Source organism: Podarcis liolepis, assembly GCF_965112155.1.
Source record: "Podarcis liolepis genome assembly, chromosome: 12".
Classification (NCBI taxonomy): Eukaryota; Metazoa; Chordata; class Lepidosauria; order Squamata; family Lacertidae; genus Podarcis; species Podarcis liolepis.
Window position 1 is genome coordinate 20,216,447 of NC_139563.1, and position 16,513 is coordinate 20,232,959.

General features: G+C 42.9%; 1 protein-coding gene across 6 annotated transcripts in view; it reads right to left on the minus strand.

The window, feature by feature from the left end:
* Positions 1-16,513, minus strand: part of JCAD (junctional cadherin 5 associated) — a 69,157-nt gene that overhangs the window by 16,435 nt on the left and 36,209 nt on the right. The window contains exon 1 of one of the 6 annotated variants that reach the window (XM_083466618.1): positions 13,066-13,294. The exons of the other annotated variants lie outside the window; for them this stretch is intronic. The gene's annotated coding sequence lies outside the window, so the exon portion shown is untranslated. Of the gene's footprint in view, positions 1-13,065; positions 13,295-16,513 lie in introns of those variants that run through there. 6 annotated transcript variants of the gene reach the window in all.

Genomic DNA, 16,513 nt, shown 5'->3' on the forward strand with positions numbered 1-16,513 from the left:
AAGATCCACTTTGAGCACCGTAAAACAACAGCATGGTGTTGACAGGTCACAGGTGCAAGGAAGAAATGTGCTTTTCCTGGTGGTATATAAATTAACAGGAATGGTTGTGTGTGCAGTGTCCATTTTCTGGCCATTGACACACTGTTGCCTGGGCAGAAAATAGGATCTAAGAAGCTCTTGAGAGACCCCAAGAATTGGCAGTGGAAGTAAATCATTAGCGGCAAAATTGCAAGGTGATGAAAACCATCCCAGGATAACTATGCAGACTTTCAAGAAACCTGGCTAGCTAGTGGCGAAGGGTGATAAACAAATACTTTTTGAAAGACACAAACTAGTCAAAGATAGTCTCTTTGGGAGCAGGATTCTCATCTTGGAAGCTGGAAATGGTACCTTGGGTTTCATATTGCCAAGGGGAAAGAGGTCACCCCAGTGTGAAGAACAAACAGACCCAAACTTGAGCTGTTAATATAAACTTAAGAACTGATGTAGTAAAGCAGCTAAATCTCACTTCTGCCCCTAATTCAGTGGCTGACCTTAGGCAAACCATTCTCTCTCAGCCTCCCCACCTGCAGCACAGGGACCCACTTTATAGGGATACTGTGAGGATAATTTATGCAAAGCACCCTGATTAGTGCTGTATAAATAAGTATAGCATCACCATCATTTTTGCAGCTCACCACAAGAAACCACTGGGAACTGTAGTTCAGTGGGAATGCAGAGATTTCTCTGTTAGATACCTTAAACTCCCTGAATTATGTTCCCCAGGATTCTTAGGGAAGGGATGGAACCAGGGATATGTGAAGGTTTATGTTGGAAATAGAGAACTGAAATATGTGCTGAAATGGAATTCAATGAGAAGGGCTACAGAGCACATGCTTGGCATGCAAGAGTTCCCAACTTAATCATGGGCAAATCTGGGTACAGCTAGGAAAGACTCACTGCCTAAACCCCTGGAGAGCTGCTGCCAGTCAGTGCAGACAATATGGAGATAGATGGACTAATGGGCTGCGTCAGCTTAACTCTTAACTTACATTTGCACACAAGAAAAACAGAGACAGCAGAAAAGGAAGTAAGAACTTTATTTTTAAAATGTCATTCTTTGTGTTAGGTTCTGTAATAACAAAAATACAACGATGACGATTATGAGGATTACATTTGTTAGTCATTTATCTTGCTCAAGGCTACCCAAAATGACTTACAACCAATAAGATCACTTGCAGTCTTATAATCTGCTATGTGTTTTGTAATTGAGCTTGGCAGGCATGTTATTTGCTTTCATTGTCCTCTCTCTCTCCACCCCACTCTGTCTCTTTTTCCATAGAGTAGAACTATATGGAAACTAAATATTATACAATGTCCCTGTACATCCCCCCCTTCCCTAAGCCATAGTTTGTATGAGCACTACAAGTAAACTGTGGCCATTGTATCAGATATTCAACCTTTTATTCCCTCCCTACTCCCCCAGATTGGTTATATTGATCCCAAATCTAGCTACATCATTTACAAATAAATATAATTGCATCATGGATCTCTATATTATACAGCAAGCTGGTTCTGGCTCATACTGCTATGTAGCCATTCTCTAAACATGGAAGGTACACGGGAAAGATCCCTCAGTGAAGGTGTTGCCTCACTCAACACACATTCACAAACCCAATAGCAGGGACAGTATGAGTGTGTGCTAATACCTGGCTGAATTCCTACTCTGGTCTGAAATGCCAAAGCCGCAGGGGGGTGATTGCAGCATCAGTACTTTTAGATGTGTATTGCTGGCTTTGGAAGTTCATGAAATGAAAAAAACAAGCCCTGTCAAAAATGTCTTTCTCCCCCAGCCTGCCCCAGTGGAGCTCTGTAGTTCTAAACGCTGTGGAATTAAGCCTGAACATGAGATGAGAAACACACAAATACACAGGATAAGAAACAATGAAACAAGTAACAGGCAACCCAGACTCATGCATTTCTGATCTGATTCCCAAGTCCATCTGGCTAGACTTCAATCTCTTAAATATTTGCAGAACTCTGTATTGGCACAAGAACTCTTGTCTTGCACATGCCCAACAGGTCCTTTGTGCTCCAGAAAATGATATTCAAAGTGTTAAACAGGAAACTTGTTCATCGCCTCCCAAATGACACGGAAAGGCAACTCGTTTGCAGCTCTCCAAATGATGGTGAAACAAAAGGACTGTTTGGACTGTGTCAAAGCTACGAGAGAAGATGATCTTTTTGAACAGTGGACTGTTTGCTAATGGTCAGTGGACTTTTCTAGAGCCAGCTGCAGATGTTCTGCTCAATCGCTATTGCTAGCCAGAAAGCCTTGCTCGAGTAAGTATTTACGGCAGGAGGTAATTTTTGTGGCACACCACATACATACGGGTGGAGGCTCGAAGAGTTGGAATGTTTCTCTGGCAAGGGAGATATGAGCTAGCGGGAAGGAACCATACACATTATGCTTTGCTTCTGGAGAACTGAACTGATGCTGCATTCAAGATTAGTACCATCAGTCTGCTTGCCTGCCTGCTCTCCTACTCAACCTGTATTTTTGAAAACAAGCAGCTATCACAAAAATGTCCACAATCACTGCTACTCTCTCTTCAAACAGAAATAAATCTGATGTCCCTAAAACTTCCTACAGTTTACAGAAGCAGGGAGCAGCACATGGAAACAATGTGATCTCATTTGCTCCCTTTATACCATTTGACATAGATTCCCCACCCTAATGGTGTGATTTTTTTTTTTTTTGCAAGTGTTTTCTGCAGCATCTCTTAATAACCATGATGGATTTATCTTGGCCCATGTGCACATCATTCTGCTGCATTCATTGTTCTGCAATGCTTCCCCAGTGTATAACACAGCAAAAGAGGGGCAAAAATAAACAAAACCCCTAATTTTTGTGGTATGAAAAATTACAGGATTTCAACATGAAGCTATAGGACATGCAATGATTAGGAATAATTTGTATGCCTGCCCCAAAAGCTTTACAAACACAAACTGTATTGAAAGCAGGATTGCCTTGATACCATCCTGTGAGAAAATTTGTTTTTTTTAAATTAATTTTAAATTTGCAAATTTAACAAAGAAAAAGAAGACCATATAAAAAGGATGCAGTAACTGTCAGTACATCCATTAAATATATCAATTAATGTAAGGCCTCCAAATGTCCACATAGATATCCACATGAATTTGATGTCTATAGGAAATAACGTTCACATGTAGCCAGGGCAATGAGATCCTCAGAGCATTGTATGACAGTAGATATTTATCCTTCCAGGCTCAAAGTCTCCTAGCAACTTTAAGGGCTTTTGTTATCCTGCTGCTAATCCCCATTTTATAGGAATGACATTTCAAAGTACATGAACATCTGTAAACCTTTAGGATTTCGCCAATACACAATTGATACGGATGAGTTCAGACCAAAAAGAATATGTCACTGGACAAGCCCACATCATATGCCTCAAAGAAGCATTTTCAGTTTTACACCTCCCACCTCTGTCTCCACATTGGTTGTGGAGTCCAATATACCCAAAACATTAAACATTAAAGCCAGAAAACGAACAGTGTGGACCCCGGGTCTTTCCCATCAGAAACTGGCTGAGATTGAACGTGCAGCCTTTCTAATCTGATGCAAGAGTTAAAAAGGCTGGGAAAACATTGTACCTTCCTGGGGCTCCTTTGTTTTGTTTGCCAATGACATCACAGATTTCGGAGCCGATTTCGCTTCCTCAGGATGCTGGCTATCTCCCCAGAGTTTCCGACTTGTCAAACTTTAAGCCAGAGCAGTTTTGTGGAAACATGAGCCAGACCCTCTTTAGCTATCTCCAAGCTACACTGGACATGCTTATATTTTAAAAAGGACTTCCTCACCCAGCCGTTGCAGAAAAGAGAGGAAGCAATGAGATCACCCTCATCCTACTGATTTTCCTCCCTTCTCCTGCAACTCACTAAGATGACTTGTTTGAAAGAGGAGGGCTCACTCTCATGCCTTCCCCCGGATTAAGGCCATAATGAGGGCTAAGAGGAATGTCACTTGATGCAGAAGTGCTACAGGCAAGCACTCAGCTCAGGCCGTTCTCCTAAGTTCCTATCTCTCTAATAAGTGAGCAAAAAGAAGAAAAAGATGCCTGGAGGGGAATGTCAAAGAAAACAACACGTCGTTCTCCGGTGCCAAATTTCCTTGCCTGCCTGTTCATCTCAACACATTGCTGTTTCTCTCAAGGCGGTTTTCGCACAACAAAAAATGTCTGAACATTTATTATCTGAATCAAGCCTGTAGCCCAGGCATAGGCAAACTTGGCCCTCCAGATGTTTTGGGACTAAAATTCCCATCATCCCTAGGTAACAGGACCAGTTGTCAGGGATGATGGGAAGTATAGTCCCAAAGCAGCTGGAGGACCGAGTTTGCCTATGCCTGCTGTTAGCCCACCTGACAGTGATGGACTCCAGGTTCCACTATCCCGACCACTGGCTATGCTGGCTGGGCTGATGGGAGCTGGGAGTTCAGCAATGTCTGTAAAGCCACACATTCACACAATCTAAATGGAAGTCGCTAATCCACAGAAGAGATTTCAGGGGGCAGGGGAAGGGGACAATGTGTAACACATATCTATACAAAAATATTTAGTACAGTGGTACCTCAGGTTACATACGCTTCAGGTTACAGATGTTTCAGGTTACAGACTCCGCTAACCCAGAAATAGTACCTCGGGTTAAGAACTTTGCTTCAGGATGAGAACAGAAATTGCACAGTGGCGCAGCGGCAGCAGCAGGAGGCCCCATTAGCTAAAGTGGTACCTCAGGTTAAGAACAGTTTCAGGTTAAGAACGGACCTCCAGAACGAATTAATTTCTTAACCCGAGGTATCACTATATTGTGTACATATACAGCAGCAACAACAGACATCAGTATGTTGTCAGGGACAAGAGCAGAGATGTTAGGGTAGATGCTGGGTGTTCCTGGGTGGTGTTCTTCCGACCCACAATGCTACAAATAATGGAATTGCCTATATTTTGAGAACTGAAAGAGCACAGCCTTTATAATTTGGCATTTTGAGACCCTCAGATTCTACTTTAGAAAAAAAAAATGGCCCAAATCCAGGTAAAAGTTAGTCATATTTGTCTCACAGAGGTCAATATGACAAGTTAGCAGTGACTAATTGCAGTCTCATCATCAATGAAACTTCAGCATGACTTTTTTTTTAATTTAATGGATTTTGTCTACCTAGACATTGTGCGTCATCTTTTACTTTCCTCCATGCATACACACACTTCCCCCATTGTGTGTAAAGCGACACACAAGAGAGTATGAAGATAACAACCTGTATAAATGCCCCTTGGCAGAAGACGTGGGAGGTGGTAATCTATTTAACCTAAGTTTTGGTGTAAAGGAAACTTCAAAATAATGTTTTTAAAAGTTGTATATGTAATCCTGGGCTCCTTTGGAAGGGCCGTATATAAATTTAATAAATAAATAAAATTACATCTTGTTTATGGACTTAATTTATTTTTTTTCTGAGAAAAGGCAAACAAAACAAATGTGCTTGTACTCTCCAGAACGATAGAACAACACTTTTAATTTATTAGGCACCACCCGCGGATGTTCCTTGCTGATGTGCCCCTGGAGTTGCATAAATAACTGAAAATATAATAAAAACAATGCAACATCTATCCCCCAAGCCCCGCCCTCTCGTTTTTTCACGGATAACAAAAATATTATTTAAAGGATGGGGGTGGAGGAGAAGATGTGGGAGAAAAACAAAACACACATTCAGTTGTGGCCAGAAGTACAATCTAACAACAAAAGGAACACAGTTTGAGGTGGGGGGGGGTCTCCTTAAAGAAAAAGCAAAAAAGCCATGGCCTATGGTTGTTACAATGATGAATGAGGTGCTACACACACACACACACACACACAGCACACACACAGAGAGAGAGAGAGAGAGAGAGAGAGGGTAGTAACAAGCACAGTCAGACGAAGTCAACCTGAGGTGAACAGTGGATTCTTGAGTAGATGGGTGGTGCTGAATCACAGATAGCCATCAGGACACAGCCCTGGCAGAGACCAGCTCGCAGCTGCCAAGATAACTACTGAAGCTCCTTTGATGGTGGTAAAGAAAGCACATCAGTCTCGAACATTACAGAACATGGTGGGGGGGGGGGTCCCTCCATCTTTCTTTCTTTTATCCCTGGATTCCATGCTCTTTTTAAAACAAAAACAAAAACCCCACCTTCTGTACAACAGTCAATATTCAAGAACTCTTTCCTGCCAAGCACCAAATGTCTATTTAATTACATTTAACTTTAAAGTCATTTCAGCTTTTAAAGCAAAGTTTCATTCCACAAGTTGCCCTGTGTTCCCAGAGGCCTTTAACCAGTGCTTTTTTCTGGGGGGATGCATACCCCTAAACATTTTGTGAATCTAAGTTTGGCCTCATTGTGGGGCAGTATTTCAATATGAGTAGGAAAATGAGAGCAGTGGCGTAGCGTGGGTTGTCAGTACCCGGGGCAAGGCAAGTAATTTGCGCCCCCTAACCCGTGGATTTGCGCCCCCTAACCCTAACCCCCAGATGTTGTGCCCGGTGCGGCCGGCCCCCCCTGCACCCCCCACGCTACGCCACTGAATGAGAGTACCCCTAAACATTTTTTAAGAAAAAAAGCACTGCCTATAACCATGTGTTCTATGGATGTTGAATACTTAATAAAACTATGCCAGGTTGATTCAAAAGTAGACTTTATTGTCTGTTTGGCTCTCTTGGACATGGGCTGTCAGTTTCTCCCTTAATGTTAAGTCCCAGCATCTCAAATCTCAAACAGGTCTGCATTTAGAGTCATGCAATAGTAAGCCATGCAACAGTCATGAGGTGAGCAATAAGACCCATCAGGAAGAGAGAGAAAACCAAGGGCTTTATCATTGGTGTGATATAGTGGTTAGAGTGTCAGAATAGAAACTTGGAGACCAGGGTTCAAATCTCCACTCAGCCACAAAGCTCATTGGATGACTTAGGGCAAGTCTCGGTCTCTCAACCCAAGATACCTCACATGGTTCTTGCGAGGATGTAACGGATAAATATGAGATTTTAAAGGAAATCAAGAGTTCCTGAGCAGATATCCTTTTGGAAATCCTTCAGCAGTTCTACCCAACACTGATACTCCTCCTCTCCTTGAAATATTTCAATTCCAGCTAGCCATTGCGAGAATTCAGTAATTAAGAAACATTGCTCATTTCCTCCTCCCTCCCAATCCCTTCTCCTTTTATGCCATGTATTTTATATTGTAAGCATGAGAACAGGACTGCCATATTATTCACATTTGTAAGCCAAGCATTCCAGACGCTGCAGAGATGGCACAGTTCACACAAGGAAAGTAGCGCCAAATCTTTGGCTCTGCCTCCTTGCAAAGCTGGACCTTTTCCCAGTTGTTGCACATCCAGTTCAGACATTGGCTTTGTTTCATTATCTTCATAATAATCCCTGCCTTGAGTAAATGCCTGTTAAGAAAAGTAAGGCTGGTGACAGGGTTGTGTACATGTGGGTTTTTAAGAGTTTCACAAGAAACTCTTGTGAACTTCACAACCGAAAGATGTGGCTTGTGTGGTGTGAACACTCATTTTGTTATTCCTGATGGTAAAACAGGTTTTCAGATTGCTTTTAAAACCTGCAAAAAACAGTTTGGCCATTGCTCTGCCCATTTTGGTCTCTGACATTTAGACCCCACCTTTTCCCCCAGGGAGCTCAAGGTGGCATACAGGGTTCTCTCCCTCCACATTTAATCCCCACAACAACCTGTAAAGTAGGCTGAGAGGCAGTGACTGGCCCAAGGTCACCCCAAGAGCTTGGGGATTTGAACCCTGATCTCCCAGCTCCTAGTCTGTCACTCTAACCACTCCACCACACTGGCTCCCACCAGAATTTGCGCTTGCACAACAGAATGATCTCCTCCTCTCTATCCTCTGTGCATCCCCCTAAATCATCTTTCCCTGCACCCCTGAGGCTCATCCTGAGGCCTTCTCCTTCCTTGCCCATCCCTCTATATCGTCTCATTCATTAAACCTATCAAAGTACAGGGAATGGACCTCTTTCCCTGCTCGAAGAATCAACTCAAGAAAGAACTTCAGACAGAAACATTTTATTCCTTCTGATCCACCTCTACCAGTTCTGAAAACAAAAGAACAGCAGCATCAAAATAAATTCTGCTGGTTTTTAATGACCCTAGCATTGGACGAAGTCCTCCAAAGAGAACATGCCAAGTTTATTCTTGGTGGTGGGGGGGGGGAGGGAGGAAAAGAGCAGGGAGGCTTAAGCAGTGCTCACTGGCATTCCAGAGAGATGTCACAGCCTCCTTTACTTATTTGGGACGGCAGAGTGTACATTTCCTCCAGGCACAACTCCTATTTCGCAGTCTTCAATGAACACGTTTGAGGTGTATGTTGGTGTGGAAATATAGTGTCAATACCTCCCACCCACCCCAAGAAAATCCACTAACCCAAATAGGCTATTCTTTCATATTGATTACAGCTGCCACCTAACTTGTAAGATCTTGGGAATTACGAGGAAGACTATATCAAACCATCCCTCTCCCCCGTCTCCCCCCAAAATAATCCTTCGCATGAACTGCTACAAGGTCACAATACCTGCATTTGGTCATTGAGGGAGAAGAAATGTTTTAACGAAGAATCTATCAAGGCGTTTGTATGACAAGCAACACGGGTTATAAAACTTGGGCTCCACGATCAAAAGGAACACACACGTCTACAACGCAAAATAGTACATTCAGTGTGGGAGTTAAGTGGGGAGGCATAAATGAAGATACCTCTTTGGTGCCTTTTAAAATAGTGTTTCCCAACCTTTGGTCTCCAGCTGTTTTTTTGGACTACAACTCCCATCATCCTAGCTAGCAAGATCAGTAGTCAGGGGTGATGGGAATTGTAGCCCCAAAACAGCTAGAGACCAAAGGTTGGGAAACACTTGTTTTAAAGGGGTTTGTTGATTGGGATACAGACAGAGACTACACATGGGGAGCCAAGAGATAAAGACCCAAATGCTCTGCCTGCTTTCTTGCCCTGTCTTCTGGGACAATTTACAAGACCTTTAGGATGGCTTGGGGAAATTTTTTTGTCAAGATTAATGCCACAAAGCTATCGAAATGAATTTGTTTGTGACACATTTGTATCAGCAACAGAAATGATCACAGGTTTATGGTTAGAAAGTTACCAAAATACTTACTTGATGTACAGTGGTACCTCGGTTTACAAACTTAACCCGTTCCGGAAGTCTGTTCTTAAACCAAGGTGCACTTTCCCTAATGAGGCCTCCCGCCACCGGTGCCCTTCCACCGTTCGGATTCCGTTCTTAGACCGAGGTAAAGTTCTCAAACCAAGACACTATTTCCGGTTTTGCGAAGTTTGTAAACCAAATTGTTCTTAAACTGGACTGTTCTTAAACCGAGGTACCACTGTACTTATTTGGATGCTTACTTATGGCACACTTCAGAATGCCTTGACTAAATATACAAAACATCAACCTGGCTCTAGGCAAAGGTTGATGGACAATTTCACCATTCATTAGATTCCACCCCCCAAATGTTGGTTTCACGGCTGCCCAGCTGCTGTTGACCCATGAAAGGGCCTACTCCTTCTCGGTGGAAATGTCCTCATTAACAACATTCAGGAAGAATTTTAACAATTCTGCTCACTTGATCGCTTAAAGATAGACACTGTTCCCAGCAACCGTGAAATTATTAGCTATGAGGGTATGTGACCTTTTCAAAAAAAAATAGATGCTCTTAATATTTTTAGATGTCCTAAATAAGTTTTCATTTTATTTTTAGCAGTATTGTTTTGCTACTTCATTGTCTGCCGCCCTTTGGAGAGGAAGGGTGGGTCAGAAATTTAAGAAATAATAATGATGCAATATTCATCTTTTCACCTCTGTAGTGAATTCCACATGTCTCTCCAGCTGTTTATCTTGTTATTGCAGAGAGATAGCCCTGTTAAGTTGTATTTGAAGTGAGTGGATGGGGAACAGGACTGAACATGCTGACCCCCACTCCACTCCAAACACTCATGCATTTTGCTTAACATCTGCATGTAACCTGTGTGTGTACACAACAAAAGCTGGAAAGAGCGATGTGCACACACAGCTGCATGCAGATGAGCTCGTTTTGCTCTGAAAGGCAACCTATGAACATTTCAAATAAATAAAAATACATGATCAGCTGAATGTGTGAATGTGGATAATCCTTCCACCTCAGTCACCTCTTTGTTCATCACAATGTGTGAATAGGATTATTGTTGTTTCAGGGTAACTCCATCATTCAGAGAAATTTCAGTTTACCCACATTGAAGGCCTGACTAATTTCAGGGTCCTATCCAAACTCTTCTCATGGTGCTCATGTCATGCCTCTATGACCAAGGGAACAGGAACTTCAACTCATGAACTTTCAGATGTTGTTGAACCACAACTCCCATCATCCTTGTCCATTGGCTGTGCTGACTGGGGATGATGGGAATTGAAGTCAAACAACACCTGAAGGGCCACCAGTTCCCCACCCTCATCAACTGAGTGGCCAAGCCAACTATCAGAAGCTAGGGATGATGGGAGTTGTAGTCCAACAACAGCTGGAGACTCAAGTTTGGGAAACCCTGCATTAGAATATTTATACCTTGTTTTGCAAATAAAAAGTTCCAAATAGTTGCCTATTAGATACCAATATTTTTCTACAGAGTTACAGAGGGAGCAATGAGGGAAGGAATAAGGGAGGCTTACTGCCACCAGAGAGATAAGCAGTGCCCAGAAGTGCCTTACACATGGGATGGAGAAGCAAAAGTGTCCTTGGTTAAAATACTGAAGGTGAAAAAGAGGAGGAATGGAGAGGGAAGCAAGAAAACAACATATAACTTGGAACTATAGTGAGACCCTACCCAAGAGACTCAAACTCTATTCAAAATTATAAGGAGTACAACACTGAATTGAGTATCCTGCTGCTTCTCACTTGCTGAATGACAAACCTCAATTGCTTAAAGTATTTCTCACTGAGTTTAGGCATGTTCAGTATTCCAGTAGTAATAGTAATAATAATTTATTATTACGGTCAAATATTAGTTCAAGAAGCACAACTGAGACTGCTTTCACAAGAGTGAAATAGACATTTAAAACAATATACAACAACAGCTTATAGATTAAAATTGAAATAGTCACATGAACACAAAAAGACCTAAGGTTAAACTAACATGCAGATTGTCCCTGGGACACCCAGGAGGCCAGCTACGGCAGTTTTCCTAGTGATCTATTTGTTCCAGGGGGTGTTCTGTGCCTACAAATCTGCACACAGAATCTGGTGACCATCCGGGTCATCTTGTGATTTTTGCCTAAGAGGAGGAAATTGAAATTTATGCTTGTCCAGAAGGTCAGCAAGCCTCACCAGATGAGGGTCGATGGTATCTCTACGTGCCTCATCATAAAAAGGACATCTAAAAAAAAGTGTTCAGGGCTTCCTATTTCCCCTAATGGGCAGGCACAAATTCTCTGAGTGTACAGGACTTTTCCTTCCAGAACCGGCAAGGGAAGAGCCGAACTTCTGGTAGTTTTAAGTAAGGATAATGAACGGGCTTACGCTGAAGAAGATCTGAATGTAGAGACTGGACTGAGACAATTGTAAAGTGGGGACAATATTTACTACCCTGGTGTTACAGATGTGCTTCAGAGAGCACTATGTGATCTACACTACAAGCAAAACACCCACTCAGCCTCACCACTCTGGTGAGACAGCTGATTTTTCAGAGTAGTGAAAGGGCAGAGAATTGCTGGTTATTTAATTTGCCAGCACCAGATTTAGGACAGTGCAGGCAGTTCCTCTGCCCAGGGTACCAATGCAAGGGGGAACAAAATAATGACATCATGTACTTGGGGGCATGCACAGAACAGAAAGTGAGAGAGGGAAGGGTGCCAAATTTTGTCCTCGCTCAGGGCTCGGTATTACCCAAGTCCGCCCCGATGTTACTTTTTGTAGCAGCTATAGTATTTTTCAGGTGTGAGAGAAGCACTTTGCCTTAGATGCTAGAATCACTTGACTGGCCTTTGATACAAGGCACCTTGACTTAGACCAGCCCTACCATCATTGTGAGAGGTGAAGAATGTACAGAAGGCTTGCCTATTGCATCTTGGCTCATTCTGTACATAGAGACAAATTTCAGTAACTTATGGGATCCCCATCAGTAGGAATGAGCTGCCTCCCCTACATACCTTCCCAGTAACAAGAGTGTAGAGTGGTTTCTGCTCTTATCATCACAGCGCCCCAAAAGAGCAGTACCATAATGCCCCTTCCCAGCTGGAATGAAAACAAAACAAAGAGCTGCAACTACTGAAATTATGGTTGGAGTTAAACCTGATTCCCATCTCTGACAGTTCTGGTGGGAGGTGAAATTCCCATCCCCGACAAATCGCAGTCATCAAGAACAAACCCTGGATAGCGAAAACCTCAGAAAAGGGTACAAGGTTTGCTCCATAATACAATCAAAGTGATCAACCTGTTCCGACAAGCTTCAAGCATTAACAGCTCTTTTCTGACAGCTCAAGTCACCTAGGATTTAGCTTTGTCTCCTTTCCTTTCCTTTTTATTTTTTTATTAAAAAAAGAGCATTAGGAGAAAAAGAGGATGACCACAAGTAAAGGAAGATAAGGACTCCAGTACCAGGTTGGTCTAGTTAGGATGACTGAAATCCATGTTACTTTCCTTTCACCTGAATGGTTCAAGTTTGCATACCTTTAAGGCATGAATTTCAGGTTGTACCTTTTGCATTTCATTGTAAGCTAATGGGGCTGCATGCCATTTCTTTGCCTCTGCACCCATAAAGATATATGCCTGCCTACTGAGGACGGCACTCCATGCATCTAATAAAATGGAAACTATGCCACATACAAAAATTGTTAGGCTTGGATCAAGTTCAATTAAGCAAAGTCTGCCACTCTAGTCCTCCTCCCTTCAGCTATCTGTGCTCCCCGAAAAGATCAGCCACAACTTTTGGAAAGCCACTATGATAGAAATCAGGGTGCCAAGCCATTAGTGAGAGACTGACCTGTAAGTGTATGCTAGGTACGTGTGGATGCTGTGAACCACCAGTTGCTCCAGAAGTCAAAAACTTATGTACCTTATGCAGCCATCTTTCAGCATCTGTTATTATAATGATTACCGTTCCATTGAATTTTCTACGACAGTGCTCTCGAGACAAACTTGGCCAGGCCTCCCATGCATGTTAATAGATCCCATCAGCCTGCACAGTCATCTACAGTTAGATCCTACAGAGTTCACTGAGGCCGCTGAAGACTTGCACTTTCCTTTGTAGCTGGAAGCGAGCAAGCTTCCCCCAGCATTCCACTGCCAGGCCATGGGCCCTTGGAACAATGCACAATAGCCAGCAAGATAACCTTTTCCACGAAAGGAGTGGAAAACAACATCTGTTAAAACCCAAATACATGGCTTTGCTAAAAGGCCCAAAGGACTTTGGAGGTGCAGCTCTTGGTGAGTTGAGAGAGTTCAGAAAAGGAAAAGTTTAAACACAGCCATGATTGCATGCTGTGCTGTATTCCCCTCCATCAAACACACATGCACTCCAGCTCAAAGTTAATTAGGGTGGACTCCAGCCAAATCTGTTAACATGGAAGACTCAGGCCACATTTCACAATGAGAAGGTCACCTCTCCCAAGAACTTCAGAAACCATCACCCCGAAGATAAATATACTCTGGCCAAAATGAGGCTTGCATTTGTGCAGGTGGCTGCTTTGACACAGTCCAAAAAAAGTATTTGTTCAACGATCTCACCATAATTAAGCACAGTTTTGCAAAGATTATTTGCTTTCCTCTTCATAAAACAAGAAGTCCTTTGTTTACTCCCCCCATTGTGTTCCTTAGATCATGAGAGACAAGTCTAATTGTGTACAATACAATATACCACTGTAATCTGTCAAAAATGGAGAGAGGATAAAGTGGTGATCCTCAAATTGCTTTCGTCTCGTTGACTACTCCGAAATAAGCAAGCAATTACGGAAGAGTGGTCTAAGGGATCAAGGCACTCTTTGCAGTGTTATTTCTGGAATGTGGAGTTATTTCCTCCTCACCCACTACTGTAGCATGTCACGTGGTATGCAAATCTAGGGGTTGATTGGCACACGGGGTGGCATGCAAATTGCATCCACTCTTGGATGAGTTTATCACAGACCACCTTGGGAGCAAATTAAGCGCAGCACAACTTGTCAAAGACTAGAAGAGCTTCAGGTCCCATGCAAGGGCCTGTGCCCTCTGGATATTATTATATACAACTTCCACCAACCTTGTCCATTGCCTTTTTTGCTTGGGTCTGATGTCCAGTTGGAGTCCAACAGCTGATGATGTGGTGTTGGGGCAGGGCTGACCTAACAGCCTGACAGCCAAGTCACTAGGGAAAAGAGGGGGCGGGTAGGTGGGCATGGTGCAAATGCACCAGCAGAGCCCATCAGACACTCTTACTGGTCTGTCTGTTTGCACTGCACTAACCTCCCCCTGCCCCACCACTCCATCCACTTTTGGCAACATCTGCACAATTAGCAACTGCAGGAACAGCTTTTAAGCAAACTAAAGGCACAGGAAGCCAAGTGAGATGGGGATCTATGCCTGTGGGGCAGGGTGGCTTGAACCCTTTTGCCCCCCACATTGTGGGCCTGCTCTGGATTAGTGCCCCATATGCTTGCAATCTGCATCGTGAAGAACCTCCCACTCATTCCCATCACCAAGTCTTGGGGTGGAATGAGGTGTATCTTTCTGCACCAATTTGTCCAAGACTGACCCAGAAATGAACAGTCTTAAAGGGGGTTATTAAATGATGATGAAACAACGCCCCCCTCAGTCCACCCCAAACCAACTTACAGCATTTACTGAAGGAACCATACTTTTCATTAAACTCTTTCCATAGGCTATGAAGTTTTAAAACCCTACCTTTACTTGTTCAAAGCTGCATATTTTTTCTCAACTAAAGCTGACTGTGTCAACATTGCTGACTATTATAAACTAAATGCGCCTAAAATAGCAGACAAGTGTGTGGCATTTTATGGCTGAAATTGATTACATCTTGGAAGAGCGGTGCAGAGAATGGGAGACCTGGAGTTCACTGCAGTCTTCAACAAGCATTTAATTCAATATATTTATAGTGTATAGCTCTTTAGCTGGGGAACAATAAACACCCCAGGGATGCAAAGGCAGCAGGATCCTGGCAGAGAATTTTGCATGCTTTAATTTAAGTGTTAGATCCCTAAGACTTAATGCCTATCACTCTGTGAGCACCAGAAGTATCACATGTCCCAGTTCAAGAGGATTTTAAGAGCACACGAACTAATCCAAAACTTTGAGAAAGGGGGCTGGGAATATTACATGGCGTCTATAAACTATATTAGTGATGGGAAAGAGGCTTAACTCAGCAGAAGGTCCCAGGTTCAATCCCTGGTTTCTCCAGGTAGGGCTGGGAATTTCCCCTCTCTGAAACCTGGGAGAGCTGCTGCCAGACAATACAGACAGCAAGATGGGCCAGTGGTCTGAAGGCACATGCAGACTGCATGGCCAGGTGGATGGGGTACGTCATACGTTTATGTAATTTGCTAAAGGAAAGCAAACTGCATCTCACTTTTTTCTCCTTTCTCCTTTTATTTCTTTACACTTAAAACAGTGTACAGAAAATGGTGTCAGGATTCAACCAGATAAAAAGCTTTGCCCTCTTTTACCTGCTGCTTATGAGCTGGCTACACTCACCTGTAGCCCAGGAGAGGCCACTCTGCATATGGTCAGAGGCACTCTCCTTCACCTCCTTGTACTTTTCAATCTGAGCTCTTAGGATCTAGAAGAGCCCTTACAAATTCTGACTCAAGTCCTCAATCTTAAATCACTGTTCAGTATGACAAATATCTTAACTATTTAGATATAAACATTGAGAAACAAAACATTTTCACTGATATAAAAGCTCCCCTTTTTGCCATAGGTGAAAACATTTTGTTTCTGAATTGTACCAAGAATGATATTTGCTAGGTACTTGTTATTTGGGAGAATGGACTGCATTCTTTCAGCACACCTGATCTCCATGGAAGATTCAACTTACACATAAAACAAACAGGAGCAGGGAATCTCAGAGTGGTGCTCAGAAACTGACATTTAATATGCATTTAGAAAACAATCTTCTTCAGAGCCCAACGATTCTCCATTTACCCAATATTTTGGACTACAACTTCAGCCTGCAGTCTGGAGGGCACCAAGTTCAAGCCCGGAATACCTTTTTTCATTATTGCACTGATAGCCCATTTCATCACACAATTTGCAGGCATGATTTTCCTCTTGTCCTGTAAGACAAGGAATGTCCGTGCTCAGATCTGCAAATCTGCATTTCTTCAGACCATATAGAAATGCTATTGTTTCTGTACTGAGTTACTATAGCCAAGCAGCTAGTCCATGGCATCCATTGCCTTCCAAGCAGGGCACCACAGGCACCACTCAGTTAAGCTGTCTAA